Source organism: Giraffa tippelskirchi, chromosome 8 (assembly GCF_054371585.1).
Source record: "Giraffa tippelskirchi isolate mGirTip1 chromosome 8, T2T-mGirTip1v1.2.pri, whole genome shotgun sequence".
NCBI classification, from domain to species: Eukaryota; Metazoa; Chordata; class Mammalia; order Artiodactyla; family Giraffidae; genus Giraffa; species Giraffa tippelskirchi.
Window position 1 is genome coordinate 145,031,675 of NC_137282.1, and position 6,066 is coordinate 145,037,740.

Below are 6,066 nucleotides of genomic sequence, written 5' to 3' on the forward strand. Positions count from 1 at the left end.
ACCTTCATGCTTGTGTATTTTCCTCTAGCTTTTCAGAGTACCATCCCCACTTTATTTACTTTTCTGAGCAGCCTGAACTTCAGAAAATTTCAAGGTCCTTGAGGAGATCAAACCAGTCAATCCTAAAGGAAATCAGTCCTGAATATTCATTGGAAGGACTGATGCTGAAGCGGAAGCTCCAATACTTTGGCCACCTGATGTGAAGAACTGACTCCTTGGAAAAGTCACTGATGCTAGGAAAGATTGAAGGCAGAAGGAGAAGGGGATGACAGAGGATGAGATGGCTGGATGGCATCACGACTCAATGGACATGAGTTTGAGCAAGCTCCGGGAGTTGGTGATGGATAGGGAAGCCTGGCGTGCTGCAGTCCATGGGGTTGCAAAGAGTCGGACACGACTGAGTGACTGAACTGGCTGTCTCATGCACAGGGATAGCAAAACAAAATCCATCTTGATTGACTGACAGACAGTGGGTATTGTAAGATATCTGAGGTTAAGTTTTTGTAAAGTGGAAAAGAAAATTCACCACTGACTGGTGTTAGTACTATGGATATGGGGAAGGAAATTAGTAATTTGTCTCACAGATTTGTCATGAACTAAGCAAATATCTATTTCATTTTTAACAATGATTTATTAATGATAGGAACCAATTTTTGTTAAATTTCCTATTTCCAGTGCCCAAATAGATCGTAGGGTAGACTGCAAACTGCATGAATTTTAATGATAAATGAGACACCCAAATGAATTTTACAACTGTGAGAAACCATTTTGAGGCATTTGTTCATTCTCCTTTTGTTTGGTTATACTTCAGTGGAAAAATCTGAGATACCCTAGGAAATCAGGAGGTGAAGAACAGCGTTGCTATCCTATTGACATTGTTGAAGCATGAACCTGTTGATTTATTTTCTAAAAATACATTAGTTCAGTCAGTCAGTCAGTTCAGTTGCTCAGCTGTGTCCAACTCTTTGCGACCCCATAGACTGCAGCACGCCAGGCTTCCCTGTCCATCACCAACTCTTGGACCTTGCTCAAACTCATGTCCATCGAGTCAGTGATGCCATCCAACCATCTCCTCCTCTGTCATCCTCTTCTCCTCCCACCTTCAATCTTTCCCAGCATAAGGGTCTTTTCAAATGAGTCAGTTCTTCACATCAGGTGGCCAAAGTATTGGAGCTTCAGTTTCAGCATCAGTCCTTCCAATGAATATTCAGGACTGATTTCCTTTAGGATGGACTGGTTGGACCTCCTGGCAGTCCAAAGGACTCTCAAGAGTCTTCTCCAACACCACAGTTCAAAAGCATCAATTCTTCGGTGCTCAGCTTTCTTTAAAGTACAACTCTCACATCTATACATGACTACTGGAAAAACTATAGTTTTGACTAGACAGACCTTTGCTGGCAAAGTAATGTCTCTACTTTTTAATATGCTGTCCAGTTTGGTCATAACTTTTCTTCCAAGGAGCAAGCATCTTTTAATTTCATGGCTGCAGTCACCATCTGCAATGATTTTGGAACCCCCAAAAATAGTCTCTCACTGTTTCCACTGTTTTCCCATCTATTTACCATGAAGTGATGGGACCGGATGCCATGATCTTAGTTTTCTGAATGTTGAGCTTTAAGCCAACTTTTTCACTCTCCTCTTTCACTTTCATCAAGAGGCTTTTTAGTTCTTCTTCACTTTCTGCCATAAGGGTGGTGTCATCTGCATATCTGAGGTTATTGATATTTCTCCCGGCAATCTTGATTCCAGCTTGTGCTTTCTCCAGCCAGCATTTTTCATGATGTACTCTGCATATAAGTTAAATAAGCAGGGTGACAATATACAGCCTTGACATATTCCTTTCCTGATTTGGAACCAGTCTGTTTTTCCATGTCCAGTTCTCACTGTTGCTTCTTGACCTGCATACAGATTTCTCAGGAGGCAGGTCAGGTTGCTGGTTTTTAATTTGGATTTAATCATTTCTGAACAAGACCAAAGCAATACAGATACATTTCTCTGCTTTGATGTCTGATACCTTCTGTTCAGGGCGAATTCCTCTTCGTACTGCAGTCGCCAGCCTCTTCTGTCTCCTAAGTGGCCTCTCTACATCAAATACCCCTTTCCTGAATCCTCAACCTCTCTACTGACTTTTTCCTTTTAACAACATATTAAAATCTCCTGCACCCTGAAGCCTCAGGCCCTGCTCAATGTTTAAGTCCTGTGTTCTATGCTAGAGATGGTCTTCGTTCATCTTCACAGCAAAGCTTCTGAAAGATGCTTCAGAAGATGATGACACTGCCTGCATTCCCTACTTCCCTTTCCACCACACTCCACAGAAGCTGCCCTTACTAAAGACGAAAACCTCTTTTTTCCTAAATTCCACAGAGCTGTTTTAGAGAGACAGAATAGAGTAGTGGTAACAAGCACAGACTTAGAAGCCAGATTTCCCAGAATTTAAATCCCTATTCTGCCTCTTATCAACTTGGGCATGATTGTGCCCAAGTTTTGTACCTCATCTTCCTCATTTACAACAAGAGCTTATTGTGAGGACTAAAACACATAAGGTTGTTGGATGATTAAGTGAGCTAATACTATCAAGTGCTTAAAACAGCACCTAGAAGATAGAAATTACCATGTAAACCTTATCCAATAATCTTTGGTGCTATCTCATACAGTATCTTTCATAATATTTGACATTGTTCTCAACACCCTTTTAATTGAAATTCTCCCTTGATTGTCATGACTTATTTTTGTTCATTCTCCTAATTTGCTGGCTGCTCTTTCTTATTCTTTATCTTGGTTTTCAGGCTTCCTGTTTTGCCACTCTCTGTATTTAAAACTAAAACAAAATCATACTTTTGAAGATTTTAAGTTTGGGGATAACTGAACTATTCTATGAATGGGTTCCCATTTCCTACAAGATAAAATTCATGAATTGAAATCATATTAGAAAATCTCTGACCTATTTCCCATCCTCAATTCCAGCCCCATCTTCAACTCCTTCCTTCTAATCTTCAAGCTTCACCTCAAGTCTCACGTTGTACAGAGTCATTTCTGACCCTTTCTCAAACAAGTGCGCCTTCTCCCTGTTCCCACACTACTTTATGTAACTTCTACCTTTGTCACACCATGTGACACCTGGTGCTATGAAGCCTCAGAGGCATGGAACTGAGTCTTTCTTACCTTTAGATTCCTAACATTCAGCCTGCTGTCTGGTGAATTGGAAGTGTTCAATAAACATATGTTGAGTAAATGAAACAATGAATAAAACGAGCACTTTGCTTGGGTCAATGTATCTCTAAAGAAAAAGCTGCAGAGTTCAATTCAACACTTACTGAGACCTTCCTATCCACAATGCAGAGATCAGAATTCAATATTTTACCACAATACAGTCACTACTATTGATGTAGCCATATAATACAATCCTGGCAAGCACAGGCTCTGGTATGACTGTTCATATTTCAGCTTCACTAGTTACTAAGTGTGTGATCCTGGACAAGTTACTCAATCTCTTCCTTCACCAGTTTCCTCCTAAGATAAAAATAATAACAAACATCTTATAGAATTTTTGTTACAAGTTAAAGAGATAATAGGCAGTACTGGTGGCTCAGTGGTAAAGAATCTGCCTACAATGCAAGAAACATGAGTTCCATCCCTGGGTGCAGCAAGATCCCCTGGAGAAGTAAATGGCAACCCACTTCAGTATTCTTGCCTGGGAATTTCCACGGACAGAGGAGCCTGGCGGGCCACGGTCCATGGGGATACAAAACAGTTGGATGTGATTTAGTGACTCAACACAATAATGAGATAATACATGTAAAATGAGAACAATGTCTGGAATATATCACATACTCTGAAGTTATTAAAAATGATTTCAAATATTAAAAAGGCTCTGTATAGAATATTTGGGCCTTACTTGGAAATTTTCATTAAAAACAAACATAAAACTAAGCTGAAGCTCCTCTGGGGAAGAATTCCAGAATTAGGAACATAATTAGTTTATCTTGAATGTAAGAGTGTTAAGGTATGTTTGAGCCCTCTCAGTGTCTCTGGACGGTATGGGGTTTGATTCTAAACACGATTTCGCCCCTCCTACTGTCTTGCTGTGGCTTCTCATTTGCCCTTGGCTTCCTCAAAGTCGCTCTAGCACCAAATGGCCAACATCCGTTGGATCACCGAAAAAGCGAGAGTTTCAGAAAAACATCTACGTCTGCTTTATTGACTATGCCGAAGTCTTTGACTGTGTGGATCACAACAAACTGTGAAAATTCTTAAAGAGATGGGAATACCAGACTACCTGACCCTCCTCCTGAGAAATCTGCATGCAGATCAAGAAGCAACAGTGAGAACTGGACATGGAAAAACAGACTGGTTCCAAATCAGGAAAGGCGTATGTCAAGGCTGTATATTGTCACCCTGCTTATTTAACTCATATGCAGAGTACATCATGAAAAATGCTGGACCGAATGAAGCACGAGCTGGAATCAACAGCGCCAGGAGAAATATCAATAACCTCAGATATGCAGATGACACCACTCTCATGGCAGAAAGTGAAGAAGAACTAAAGAGCTTCTTGATGAAAGTGAAAGAGGAGAGTGAAAAAGTTGGCTTAAAAGTCAACATTCAGAAAACTAAGATCATGGCATCTGGTCCTATCACTTCATGACAAATAGATGGGAAAACAGTGGAAACTGTTCATTTTGGGGGGGCTTTATTTTAGGGGGTTCCAAAATCACTGCAGATGGTGACTGCAGTCATGAAATTAAAAGATGCTAGCTCCTTGGAAGAAAAAATTATGACCAACCTAGACAGCATATTAAAACACAAAGACATTACTTTGCCAACAAAGGTCTGTCTAGTCAAAACTATGGTTTTCCCAGTAGTCATGCATGGATGTGTAAGCTGTAATATAAGGAAAGCTGAGTGCCAAAGAAATGATGTTTTTGACATGTTGTGCTGGAGTAGACTCTTGAGAGACCCTTGGGCTGCAAGGAGGTCCAACCAGTCTATCCTAAAGGAAATCAGTCCTGAATACTCATTGGAAGGACTGATGCTGAAACTGAAACTCCAATACTTTGGCCACCTGATGTGAAGAACTGACTCACTGGAAAAGACCCTTATGCTGGGAAAGACTGAAGGTGGGAGGGGAACTGGACGACAGAGGAGGAGATGGTTGGATGGCATCACCGACTCAGTGGGTATGAGTTTGAGTAAACTCCGGGAGTTGGTGATGGACAGAGGATCCTGGCGTGCTGCAGTCCATGGGGTTTCAAAGAGTCGGACACGACTGAGCGACTGAACTGAAGAGTATTAAGACCCTGATGATGCTCTTACCACTCCCTAATCTCAGTATTGTGCTCCCAACTCAAGTCCTTGGTCACATTATCCAGGCTTTAGTTCTCTGTATTCCCAGTACTCATCCTTCCCCTTTGATGTCTGAGGGCTTTTAAGAAACTTTTTCATTGAACAACTGAGCAGGGGGAGATGTAGATACAGATACATTTACTTCAACCTGAAAGAAAACTCATTTCTGCTCCAACCCAAACATGTCATTACTTAAGTTGATTCCAGCCCTGGAGCAAAATCGTGAAGGACTGGGAAACCTCCTATAATCAGAGCAGTTCTATACTCCTCTGCAGTTTCCTGTATCCACACAAAGCCAACACTACCCCCTCTTTAAAGGATATCATCCATCTCTCTGGCCACATCTTACGCTTCCACTGTGCTTTGGGAGCCTCAGTTTCTTCCAGATCCTTCCCGGGTGTTTTCCCCAGGGTCGGAGGCATCCATCTCTTGTGATGCTACTCCGGCCTACGGCTATCTTTCAACAGCATTGAAGAAAGAGAACAGAAGTTGGAAACTGTAATACAAACAGGGTTGCTTCTTTTTAGACAAGCTGGCAGTGGGGTCCTCCAGTCACCCCGCATACCTTCGCAGAGTCAGAAAGTACCCTTAAGTAGATTCCTTCAGCTCCGCCCCGAAACACCACGGGCCCTGGAGCGCAGGCGCCCCAGGGCCCCGCCCCCCATTTCAAAGACTCGGTCCCTATTGGCCCAGAGACCGGGGATGAAGCGCCCCGGTTTCGGA